The sequence below is a fragment of the Agelaius phoeniceus genome, chromosome W, assembly GCF_051311805.1.
Source record: "Agelaius phoeniceus isolate bAgePho1 chromosome W, bAgePho1.hap1, whole genome shotgun sequence".
In the NCBI taxonomy this organism is placed as follows: domain Eukaryota; kingdom Metazoa; phylum Chordata; class Aves; order Passeriformes; family Icteridae; genus Agelaius; species Agelaius phoeniceus.
In genome coordinates this window covers 7952322-7964981 of record NC_135301.1, presented here as the reverse complement: position 1 = coordinate 7964981, position 12660 = coordinate 7952322, and the positions used below count along the sequence as shown (strand labels likewise).

The 12660-nt window shown below is 45.5% G+C and overlaps 1 long non-coding RNA gene across 1 annotated transcript; it reads right to left on the bottom strand.

Moving 5' to 3' along the window:
* Window positions 1-2855: 2855 nt before the first annotated feature.
* Window positions 2856-7024, bottom strand: LOC129133821 (uncharacterized). Its single transcript, XR_008536066.1, has 2 exons — window positions 6868-7024; window positions 2856-3650 (listed from the first exon to the last, which is right to left on the bottom strand). It is a non-coding gene; the product is annotated as an uncharacterized LOC129133821 (long non-coding RNA).
* Window positions 7025-12660: the final 5636 nt, after the last annotated feature.

Genomic DNA, 12660 nt, shown 5'->3' with positions numbered 1-12660 from the left:
GCGGAGTCTTCCTCAGCTGCGTCTTCTTCACCCTATGTCCTTATTTGGTGACTTCTCTGTGGAAAATTACCAAAATCTTATGATTAACGCAATATGTGCCCTATCAAGCTTAAGCAAGCAAATGTCCTGCCTTGCAAACTGTGCCCTATCAAGCTTAAGCAAGCAAATGTCCTGCCTTGCAGACTGTTTATCTGCCCCTGCCCCTTCCCCAGCTTTTCCCTGGTCGTTATCTCTGAGAGTTATCTGCTTGTACCATTTGTCAGCGGGAAAGGTTTCCCTGCTGGGTGTTAATCTGCCCCTGCTCTTTCCCCAGCCTTTCCCTGGTCGTTATTTCTGTGAGTTATCTGTTTGTACCATTTGCTGGGTGGGACTATGTGTGGGCTCCTGCAACCCCTTCCCTGGTATCCTTGTGGCTCATATCTCATGAAGTAGTACAGAAATAGTCAGCAGACAACTCTTGTAACACACTGGTCTCTTTTTCGTGACGAACAAAATGTAGTCCCTCATCTCAATAAGAAGGCAATAAATTCTTTTCCTTGAAAGATTTAGGTGTCCTGTGGCTGCTGTCTGGTGCGAGTGCCTCATTCCTTTCTTAAAAAAACCACTAACATAGTTCTTATTTTAACTACCAAAGTTACCTTCTAATTGCAAAACTACATTTATTATTAAAATGTTAATACAGCACTACTAATCAATACATTAAAATACATATTCATCACTACTAATCAATACATCAAAATTCAGATGGTAAATATCTGCGTAGAGCCATATAATAGGCACTTTTCACATCCTAATTCAAATTCTCCAAATTATTAATACTCTAATTGTATTACTATTTTTATAACCATTTTATTACTATTAAACTTTTAAAGTTTTAAAAACAAGTGATTGGCGTTTTTAACACAGGGGAGCCCCGCGGGGGTGGCCCAGGAGCGTACCAGGAGTGGGGATCCACCCCCCCTCACTGCAGGGCACGGCCGTGCCTGCAGAGCCCCGCAAGGACCGGCCCGGGTCGCCGTGTCCTGCAGGGGCAGCCGCTGGCCAGCTCCCTTTGCCGGGCGTCGCCCTGCTGCTTTCTGGAAGATGGCACCCGGATGGTGAAGAGGAGGGGACCTTGGAGTTGGCATGCAAATGACCTCGGAGCCAGCATGCAACGGGAGAAGCCCCTCACCAAACCTAGCAAAAAAACCCTAAAAACAAGGAGCCAACACAAAATTGACGGTTCAAAGTGATGTCTAGATGTCAGGAACAGAATCCAGTATCCGCTAAGACCCTTTTTACCCCTCACCCTAACCTAAAAGATGTTGGCTGGACAGAGGACCTCGAATGTCACACCATAAACTTGGAAATCTCCTGCTGCTCTCGTGAGGGCCGTGGTCCCAGTTCTGCCTGTAATCCAGTGGACAAAGCTGCATACTTCCTCCTCCACTGTGCTATTCCTGGGAGCAGAGGTGGTATGAGCGCGTACCCATCGGTTCTCCCCATCCAAGGTGATCACTTTTAATAAAAGCACTAATAAGGAAAAAGATCTTCTACCCTGTTTATTACATCTTGGATGTTACATTTCCCATTTTTATACTGTTTTTGGCCATGAAGGAAGACATAAAAGGATTCCTACCTGACTCAAAGTTCAGCTGATAAGCTCAGTCTCATGGTCTCACCTCTGGCCAGCAGGCATGAGCCTCAGATCTGAGCTGGTCCTGTCCCCGGGGATTCAGTTTCTCCAGCTTTTTGCTGCCACACACCAGCTTAACGCTGCTTCTTCCACATAAACTGCTGATTTTTTCCTTCAGGGACTCTGGCCTAGGAGCTTAGGCTTTTTCCTCACACAGCAGGGCACAATATGTTGGAATACCAGGCTCTTTTTTGCTCCAAGGTCAGGGCGAATAAAACTCAGGAGACGTTGTTTTTGAAGTCTCACTGAAGTTTATTATCCTCATCTATTACAAACTCACGAGATGTGAGCTCTCTCTAACAAGTCAAGAAAGTGAGTTAAAATGGTGTCTTTTCAAGGCTATTTAAGTCCCAATTATCCAAAAAACAGTTGACATGTATATTATTTATGCTTCTAACCCAATTATGATCACCCGAAACCTGCAATGCGGGCATCTTTCACCCAGTTAGGAAAAACCACCAAGATTTTGGAAGAGGAAGGAAGAAGGTGCAAAAAAGACAACTAACCCACACCCAAAATTCTCCATCTTGGCTCCCATATATCACAATATACTAAAATCCCAAATCTAAGTTTTTTCACCCTGTGAGATCACACAATACTATCCAAACTACACACACACTGTTTCTGTGCTATCACTCAATTTGTGAAGCCTTTTCCAAGGTCTCAGGTCAAACGAGGTGTTTACTTGAGGGTGGGCACCCTTAAATTCAGAAAGCTCGAAGTTTTCAGCCGTCAGAGTTCCAACACACCACTAGTGACTGGCTGCCAGCTGTATGCAGCACCATGCACCACTACTCTCTGTGCCCAGCCATCCAGCCAGTTCCTAACCCAGCAGAGTGCTCCTGTCCAAGCCGTGGGCTGTTGGCTTTTCCAGGAGTATGCTGTGGGAGACAGTGTCATAGGCCTTGCTGAAGTCCAAATAGGCAACAACCACAGCCTTTCCTGCATCCACCAGGCAGGTCACCTGGTCATTAAAGGAGATCAGGTTGGCCAAACATGACCTACCCCTCCTAAACCCATGCTGGTTAGGTCTGATACCCCGGCCATCCTGTAAGTGCTGCATGATGACACTTGTTCTAGTTTAGGGCAAATTTGGGAGAAAACCTCTAAAGGGGGCCCCTCCAGAAAGCAAACCCACACAGCCCCTCCCCCCAACTGGTTCATGAAGGATTCCTTGAAGTGGAATGAACCTGTTTATTTAGCAGGCAAAGCAGTCCCCAGCAAACAAAATGAACAATACCAGATGACAAAACTCATTTGCTGCTCTGAAGAGATGACAATTTCAGAAAGTCTCTCCGGTGAGTGGTCGCTCTGTTATTAGTCCCTCCAGCACTGGGAAAGGCTGCAGAGTGGACCCTGGCAGGCTACAAAGTGTTCTCGGTGTTTCTCTGGGTCCTGGTCTGGAGCAGGTTTGAATAGTTCCAAGAAGAGGTGTCTTGGTTTTGAAAGACAGGTGTTTGCTAAGGAAGGCAGGAGCCTCCCCTGAAATGGAAAATGTAAACCCCCTCCCTCCAAATTGCTATAAATTTTAAATTAAGGGGCTCTCAGGCAAAAAATATGGGAGCTGGAATAACAATTTTTTACTAGGGAAGAAAATAAAAAAATAAAATAATGCAGTAAACTAAAACAACACTGACAGAGTCAGAACACAACCTGACACCCTGTTGGTCAGGGTGTTGGTAGCAGTCCAATTGGAATTGTGGCTGCAGTCTTTCCAGTCCTCCTGGAGTGTCAGGTGTCGTTCTGTTGGAGCAGGGATCCTGTAGAAAGGTGTAGTCTTCCTCTGAAGATCCAGTGGAAGAGAGCAGCTGTTCCTCTGGGAAAATCCAGTGGAGAAAGCTGTGTTGGTGTCCAGATTATATCTTGGTAGAATGCTTGGCTCTTTCCTCTGGGCAGAGCATCTCACAATGGGATGCTATAGTTCTTATCAGTCATGCACTGACATTCAATAGCCTATTATCAGCAGATGTGCCCCCTGGAGGAAGGATTGGGTGTGGAAGAGATAAAGAAAACTGCCCAGTTAACAGAAGACAACTGCCATACAGATGGCAAATAGAATACAATTTGCTTGACAATCCAGGACAAGAGGGAAAGAAAAACAGTCCAGGGAAAGCTCGGACTGCCTCAGCTAGCTAAACTAACAAACTAAAAAGCCAAAGGAGCAAAAGGAGCAAAAGGAGCGTGGTGTTCTGCCCCGCCCGTGCCCAGACATCAACAGTGTTCCAGCAGACTGGAGGAGGAGTCCAGTCCCTGATAACAAAACTCTGTGCTTCTTCTTCTCCCTGCCTTCTCTCTCAGCCAGTCTCGAGGGCACAGAATATAATATCCAGCATAATCAGAGCACACGATTGGGGATACAAGCATCATAACATCACCCTAGGACAACACTAAGTATAAACTGTTCCATTACCTTACCGGGTACTGAGGTCAGGCTAACTGGCCTATAATTTCCAGGATCCTCCTTCCCACCCTTTTTGTGAATGGGTGTCACATTAGCCAGCTTCCAGTTATCTGGAACCTCACCAGTGAGCCGGGACTGTTGGTAAATGATGGAGAGTGGCTTCGCAAGCTCATCTGCCAGCTCCCTCATCACCCTGGGATGGATCCCATCTGGTCCCATAGATTTATGAACATTGAAGCGGCTCAGCAGTTCTCTGACTGCCTCCTCCTGGATAAGAGGGGGACCGTTCCACTCCCTAACACCATCTACCAACCCAGGAGGACAGTTGTCCTGAGGACAAGCTGTCTTTCTGTTAAAGACGAAGGCAAAGAAGGCATTAAACACCTTCACCTTCTCCCCACCTGCAGTTACTAAATTCCCTCCCACATCCAGAAAAGAACAAAGGTTGGTTGTAGGAAAGACATTCTGTGCTGTTCTTGTGAGCCAGCAAAGGCTTCCTGAAGATAAAGGAAAGCCCCATATCTCTCCTGAGGAAGATACCAAGGTTGTCACCATGGAGATGTGATGAAGGAGAGAAAGTTAAGAGATACGGACTCTAGCTGGCTCACAGAATGACGTGGCTTCTTGGTCACCCACTGAGAACTTTGTTTCTTTCCTATAACCAATGGGCAGTGAATGTGTATGCTGAGTGAATGTAAATATCTTGAAAAAGTATAAAAGCAACATGTTGCTATAATAAACCTCTCTTGCACCCTTCTGATGGAGTCCTGGTACTTTGTGCTGTGTTGTGCTCTATAACTGTTGCAGTGTAATAACGACAGTTGGTCTTACCCTTCCTTTTACCACTAATATATTTGTAAAAAGATTTTTTATTATCCTTTACAAAAGTTGCCAAATTAAGTTCTAAATGAGCTTTGGCCTCTCTATTTTTTTTCCTACATGCCCTTAAATATTTCCTGAAACACCTGACCCTCCTTCCAAAGATGATACATCCTCTTTTTAGTCTTAAGTTCCCTGGAAACTTCGTTGCTCATCTAGGCTGGATGTTTATCCCGTTGACTTGTCTTTTGGCACACAGGTTCAGTCTGTTCCTGTGCCCTCAAGATCTCTGTTTTGAAGCATGCCCACCTTTCCTGAACTCCTTTGTTTTTAAGGGCTGCTTCCCAAAGAACTCTCTGAATAAGTCTCCTAAATAGGCAAAAGTCTGCCCTCTGGAAGTCCAATGTAAAAGTCTTATTGATGTTCCTCCTCATTTCACCAAATATTGAGAACTCTATAATTTCATGATTACTATGCCCCAAGCAGCCTCCAATCACCACGTCTCCCACCAGCCCATCTCTATTTGCAAACAACAGGTCTAAAATAGTCTCTCCCCTGGTGGGCTCACCTACCATCTGTGACAAAAAGTTGTCCTCCACACACTCTAAGAACTTCCTGGACTGCCTCTTTTCTGCTATATTAAGTTCCCAGCAAATATCTGGTAGGTTAAAGTCACCTACAAGAACAAGGGCGGGTGATCCTGAAACATTCTCCAGCTGCTTATAGAATACATTGCCCACCTCTTCTTCCTGGTTGGATAGAGGATAACAGACTCCCAGTAGGATGTCAGCCTTGTTGGCCTTCCCTTTAATACTTGGCCATAGGCATTTAACTTCATCATCATTAGTTTCAATATCCATGGCATCAAAAGCCTCCCTAATATAAAGCACCACCCCTCTAACTCTTCTCCCTTTCCTGTCTCTTCTGAAGAGCTTGTAGCCATCGAGTGCAGCGCTCCAGTTATGAGTCACTCCACCATGTTTCTGTGATAGCGACTACATAATAGTTTTGCTGTTGTACTATGGCTTCCAGCTCTTCTTGTTTGTTACCCATGCTGCATGCATTAGTATACATGCACTTCAGCTGGGCTACTGATTTCACCCCTAACTGCCCCTCTGGAAACGGCATTCGTGAAAAGAGGGATATCTGATGTGATAGAGGTCGGATCCAGGTTCACGCAGCACCGATCCTGGGATCGACACTGTCTCTTTGACTGTGGTTTTTGAGGACCGTATTTTGGTCGCGAAAATAAAATCTTTCGCATTTATTAATTTGGCTTTCTTGTTGATCATTTATAACAGGATATTACCTTAAAGTTAACATTGCATAGGCAACGGCTGCACTGTTTTCCCCCCCGGTCTAAGCAGCTCACTCTAGTTTCCAGTACTAACACTCGTGACCCTTGCAAGCATGCTGTTATCACGGTCTTACTTCCCCACAGAAACAAGTTCTGGAAGCTATTGCAGCCTGCAGGATGACCACTTTGTGGTTTGGTTTGGTTTTGTTTTTAACTAGAGAAAGCCGTAATTCCTTGCCCTAATAATCCAATTTGCGGGTTCAGAACCAAAGCCTAGCACAGTGAAGCTGCAAAACCTCTTCTATGCAGTTAGGAGACAGATTGAGACCAAGTCACCGTCGGAGGCCCGCCACTACTCGTGCACATGACACGGTGGGGGTGGGGTGCGAGGCAAGTCGGGACAACACCAGCAACCCAGTACGCCTGCGGCAGCCGGAGCGGTGGGGGTGCGGCTCAGAACAAGCTTAGGGGATGGTGCAGTAGAGAGCGCCACAACCCAGAGAGGCCCCGTCCGTCCCCCGTCCCTGCACGCACCCACAGCAGCAGCGCCGCTCCACGCCCTGCTGCCTGCCCGGGCACCGTGCACTGGGTCCTCGGCTCAGATGCCCGCAAACGTGGGAGGAGGGGGGGGGGGGGAAGGGAAGAGAAACCGCACACAGAGAAAGCTGCGGTTACCTCCTCGTCCTCGTCACAGACGATATCAGTGATATGCCTTGCCGATAATCTTTCCAAAGACAGTAGTGGTGCCAGCAGAGCAAGAAGAAAACACCCTGATACTCTCATCAGACAAGGTCACCTGTTGTGGCCCGCCTCTTCCTCCACTCCGCCATGCTCTCCACGATTCCCATTGGGCCGACAGATGCTCGCCAGCCGATCCCGCATCTCGATTCGCTGTCTGCTCCACCCTCCTCAAGCTGCTGCTTATCGTGGCTCAGGGATTTGCATGCCCTTGGGGCAGGGAGTGATCCGCCTCATATAGTGCTGCAACCCTGAGGGTGGGCTACGAGGTCGCAGAAAAGGCTGTAATAGCTACAGGTACTGTTTCTTGTTATTTGTTACTGCATCAAGTCCACCCCAAAGGTGCCTGTGCCTTTTTGGTGCTGCTCCCTCCAGTCAAATGACTGCTTTGGCTAGGGCAGGGCAGGCCTGGCCTTAACTTCTCAGGACATTTTGAAAAACCAACACGTGGCCTGTGTAATATGCATATTTTATGATTGGCTTTTAGCAAAAATTATAATGAATATTATATGTGTTATGTTAGAAAGTTATGCTGTATTAATTTTCTTAAGTAGTGTGTTAAATAGTTTTTGGTTATAACATAATGGTAAAATAGAAACTATGCTATTTAAGATACTTTTTTAAAGAGAGGACTCCGAGATAGCACCCACAGGACACCTAAATCTTTCAGAGAAAAAGAATTTTTTGCTCTCTTATCAGAAGAAACTAACTTCTTCCCACCTCACTCAGCCCTGAAGACGCCGTTAGGATTAAGAGCAAGAAGTTGACACAGACTTGACAGAATCCTTTGTTTGAATGGAATTTATGCATCATGCATGAGGTGTATGAATATGCAGCAGGCTGTTGTTTTTAAGGGTTAATCCTCTGTTAACGTGTGTCCTTTTTTGAGCTTATTTTGCCCAGAAAAAGGTACCCGGACTGTCTGTAACTCTTTCTTTTTATTGTCTCATATTGTCCTAAATCCTAATTTTCCAAATTTTTATTACTCTAATTATATTACTATTTTTTATAACCATTTTATTACTATTAAACTTTTAAAATTTTAAAAACAAGTGATTGGTGTTTTTCACTAGGCCTCAGCTCTCTTCACAGAGAGCAGCAGGCACAACTTCCCAAGGATTTTTCCCAGGGAAGGCAGTGAGAAGCACAGAGAGAAGAGAAAACAAATCTTTACTATAGTACAGTATCTCTTTAGTATATTTATAATATAGCATTAATGTAATATAGTATAGTTTTAATAAAGCAACAGTTCAGCATTCTGATTCATGGAGCCAGAGCACATTATTTCCCGCATTGGGGGCAGCCTGCATTGATACCAACAGAAGTTGCTCTACATTGTTTGCTGAAAGCCCTACTTCCATTGCAGACATTTCTATGCTGCACGTCTCCTGGAAGCAAATGAAATGCAAAGCGTGCCTTTGGCACTGCTGGCTTGAGGGCTTAGGAGAGTAGGATTTGCGTTAAGCTGGATAGGAGGCTTTTAGAAAAGTAGGCAGTGCCCTCAAAGCTGCCCAAGGGTGGTCTGTGGTGCCCTGCATCCCCAGGGACAGTGAGCACCTTGAATGGTCCACACAACTGTCTTGTAACATATATGAACCCTGCTTTCCTCTATAACAGGCTAAGGATATCCTTGGCCACCTTTGAGGCAAGAGCACATTGTCCTATTTTGCAAAGCTGCTTTCCAGCCAATCGGCCTCCAGCATGTACTGGTGCATGGGGTTGTGCGTCCCCAGGTGCAGGACTTGTGTATGTACAGGTTCCTCAGGTGGTCTCAAAAGACATAATTTCCTGTACTGGGAGGGACTTTGTTCCCCAAGTCCCTGCCTTGAGGTTCAGGGGTTTGAGAACTAAAGTCATGACAGTGAAAATGGAGTAAAATAAATTGCCAAGTAAAACAGCCATCTCCATGTTGCTTCTCACTCGACATCCTGGCTTATTTATCAGCGGGGGAAAAGGGGGTGGCATCTTCAGTCTTCCTTTTCTGACCAATGCACCTGTGGAAGCCCATCGTATGATTCTTTCCATCCCTTGCCAAATTCAGCTGCAGCTTTGCCTTAGTTGTTTCTGATCCCATCCCTACAGACCTGGGAGGCATCTTTAGAATCTTCCCAGAATGCATGTGCCTGCTTCCACTACCTATGCATTTCCTCCTTGTGCTTTGGCTTGTTATAGATAAGTAATGTAATAGTTGGCTCTCACAATTAAGAGATAGATATTATGTAGATGTATAGTAATGTTATTGTAATATGTCATCGCATAGTCCTCTTTCTCTCCCCCCCTTGTAATAGCCTTAGTAGTCAAGACATTTAGAGGAGGCCGGCTTGTTACCAGGAGGCACAGCATAACAGCACCTGACCTCCAATCAAGACGTAAAAAGTAATCTCCACCAATGGACGACAGAGAAAGAGTTGACTGACAAAACTTTGGGAGGTGCTAAGGCTATAAAAGGCAGAACATCCATTTTGTAGATGAGCCATGTGGCTGGTAGTCACGCGGGGGGGCAGGCATTCAGCACTGTAATTTTTCCTTATTTAGTCCTTTGTTGGAGTTTTTGTTAAAAGTTTAATAAAATTTTTTAAAGTGAGCAGTTGTTTCTCAAAATGGGGACTTTTTCCAGATAAATCTCATCTCCGTGGCTGTACGAGATTTCGAAGGAGAAGCGTGCCCTGCCGCAAGTTCGGCAGCTCTGTCAAGTTCTCCTGCGACCACCGGTGATTGCAAATCAGCACTGGGGACAACAGAGGACTAAATAACAAAAAAGAGGTGGGAGAAGAAGAGAAAAAGCCCCTGAAAACTGCAGATCTAGAGGATTGTGAGTAATAGTACGAGTAAGAGCTGAGAGTATACTTGAAGTGTGAGTAGAGTGCTTGGGGTGGGTTTGAAGATCCTCATAACTATTTTTGGCCAGATTGTAATTTCCATAATCCCGATGTATAAAAGTCAGCTTCAGACAATACATGGGATCTATCCTGGTCGGTTGAAGCTTTAAGATATTGGACAGTTGGAAGAAAAAGATGGAGGGATGCGGGGGGGGGGAAGAAAGTGGGGACCCTATAGCAGGCGGGATGCGTGTAGAAGAGGTGAAGCGATACACAGAATAAATAGACTTCACAACCTGATGTAGTTTGTCAGTACCTGGCACAAGCGAGGTAGCTCTCGTGAAAACTTGTGCCCCGAGCCCTGGTCTGAGCCACATCTTTATTCACAAAGGTGTTCCATATGCATTACATTGCACAGCCTTCTCATGCATATTCAACCCCTGGCCCCGCCTGTCCTTGCCTCACATGGTAATTAGATCCACACCTTTCTGAGCATGCATTGCTTCACGGTGGTGGTCCCACAGGGTCTTTCGGTGGTCTTTGAGGCTGAAGGCCGTGGTCTTCCTCATGATTGAACTTTTGAACTTTTCTCCTTTGCGCATGTGCTTTTGGTCTCTTGGTACTTATCTGAGTACGTCTGTCGATTTTGATCAGCTTGGAGACAGAGGAGTTCCTTTATCTGTGTTTCTCGCACTCCTTGGTCTTCTCCCGGTATTGTTCTGTATTGCAAGAAGCTTCAGAAATTTGCATTTTCCAATGCCCTTTGTACCATGGCAGAGGTTTCTTAAGTGAAAGGTTAAAATTCAACACATAAGTCTACAAGCTAAAATTTAAATGCTTAATTCATATTGCTAACTTAACTGAACCCCCAAAACCTCCATTTCAGAGGGAGTGAGAAAACTACAGGCAAGATGCATAGAAGAGGAAAGCGGGGACCCTGTGTGTGAAAAATGCATGTATTTTATGATTGGCTCTTCACAAATATTAAAATGAATATTATATGTGTTGTGTTAGAAAGTAATGCTGTATTAGTTCTCTTAAGTACTGTGTTAAATATAGTTTTAGGTTATAAAAATTGTTAAAATAGAAACGATGCTATGTAGGATACTTTTTTTAAAAAGAAAAGACTCGCAGTGAGATAGCAGCCACAGGACACCTAAATCTTTCAGAGAAGAAGAATTTATGGCCCTCTTATCAGAAGAAACTAACTTCTTCCCCCCTCGAAGGCGCTGTTAGGATTTGGAGGAAGAAGTTGACGATGACCAGACAGAATCCTGTATTTGAATGGAATTTATGCATCATGTATGAAGTGTATGAATATGCAACAGGCTATTGTTTTTAAGGGTTAATCCTTTGTTAACGGGTGTCCTTTTTCGGGCTCGTGCTGCCCAGAAAAAGGTACCCGGACGTCCGTAACTCTTTGTCTTTATTGTCTCATATTGTCCTAATTCAGTTTGTCCAAATTATTATTACTCTAATTGTATTACTATTTTTATAACCATTTTATTACTATTAAACTTTTAAAAATTTTAAAAACAAGTGATTGGCGTTTTTAACAATTTGGTAGCAGAGGATGGTTAACACCTCTCTGCTGGTGCTTTAGGAGAGTCAGGGTGAGGAAGGCACGCCCTGCCTTCTTTGGCAGCCTCGCTCCGTCTCCCCTGAAGTGACCGACAGACGCAGGTTATGATCTGTGGACAAAAGGAGGCAATAAAACAAAGAGAAGGGAAAAAGGCTCCCTACAACCGCGGTAATTGGCCCCCTAAGACTAGTAGTGCGCACGAAGAACCCGGGAAGGAAAAAGGATTGGTAAGTATTTCTCGGGGGGGCAGGTACGGGGGGATGAATGTGTGTGAATGAGAGGCGGGCTGGTTGTCCCAGACCTACCAAGTGCGTACTGGAGTCTCCCATGCTGCGTTTCTGTCTTTTCGTGAGAAAAGCGGCCAGTAAAGAGACAAAGCGAGTGATAAGAGAGTGAAAGCGTCCCCCGGGGTAACCGGGACTGGGTCTCAGGGAGGGGTTGGACCCTTCGGAGGTAGGGAGCAAGGTTTCCTAGCCCAATCCACTAGGAAACAGGACAGGAGGGGCCCCTAAAAACCTGCTGGGTTGAGGGATTTATATTCCAAGAGCATCCAAGAGCAGGATTAAACGGAATTCTGTCAGAGTGAGGATATGCCCAAGAACACTCAGGGTGGGACAACACAGCTGGGTTGAGGGATATCCTATAGCACCAGGACTGGCCAGTAACACCTAAAGTTGTGATAGGTGATGTGAAAGTAAAAGGTACCTTATTGTTGTTTTGTTGTGTGTGTGAGAGTGAGTCACACACAAAGTCAGCCTCAACTTCCCGGGCGGATGGGAAGGGGGAGGCAGTGGAAAGAGGAGTGAGTGACCTGCTCACCAGGCTATTGTTCACGGGTAGGTGGGAACTTTTGGGCTGAAGAGAGTGTGTGACCTGCAAACCAAGCTAGTGTTCCCCGGGCGTGTGAGGGAGCCATAGCTGAAGAGTGTGAGTGACACGCAGGCAGCCTCACAGGTGAACGGGCACCGGAGGCAACCAGAGTCAGGGCCCTTCCAGGAGGCCCGGAGATACTGAGACCTAGAGGCCAACTCCAAGGCGAGGGGGGCCACAGGGACCCGTGATTTTCTGGCGACAGGGATCCACTTTGTGTCTTGAAGGTGTGAAGGAATGTGTGAAAGTGAATGAGAAATAAAAGTGAGTGAATGTAGACGAATGAAAGTATAGGTAATGTGGACTGTGCATTTTAAGCCTTACCATATCTCCTTGGAGGGAGATGTATTGTATTGAAAAGCAGTGTGAGAGAAAGGTGTTTTTTTTTTTGAGTGTAAGTAGTTGAAAGAAAAGTGGTATTTAAGTTGTTAGTAAAAAGTGGAAAACAGAAGCAGAAGA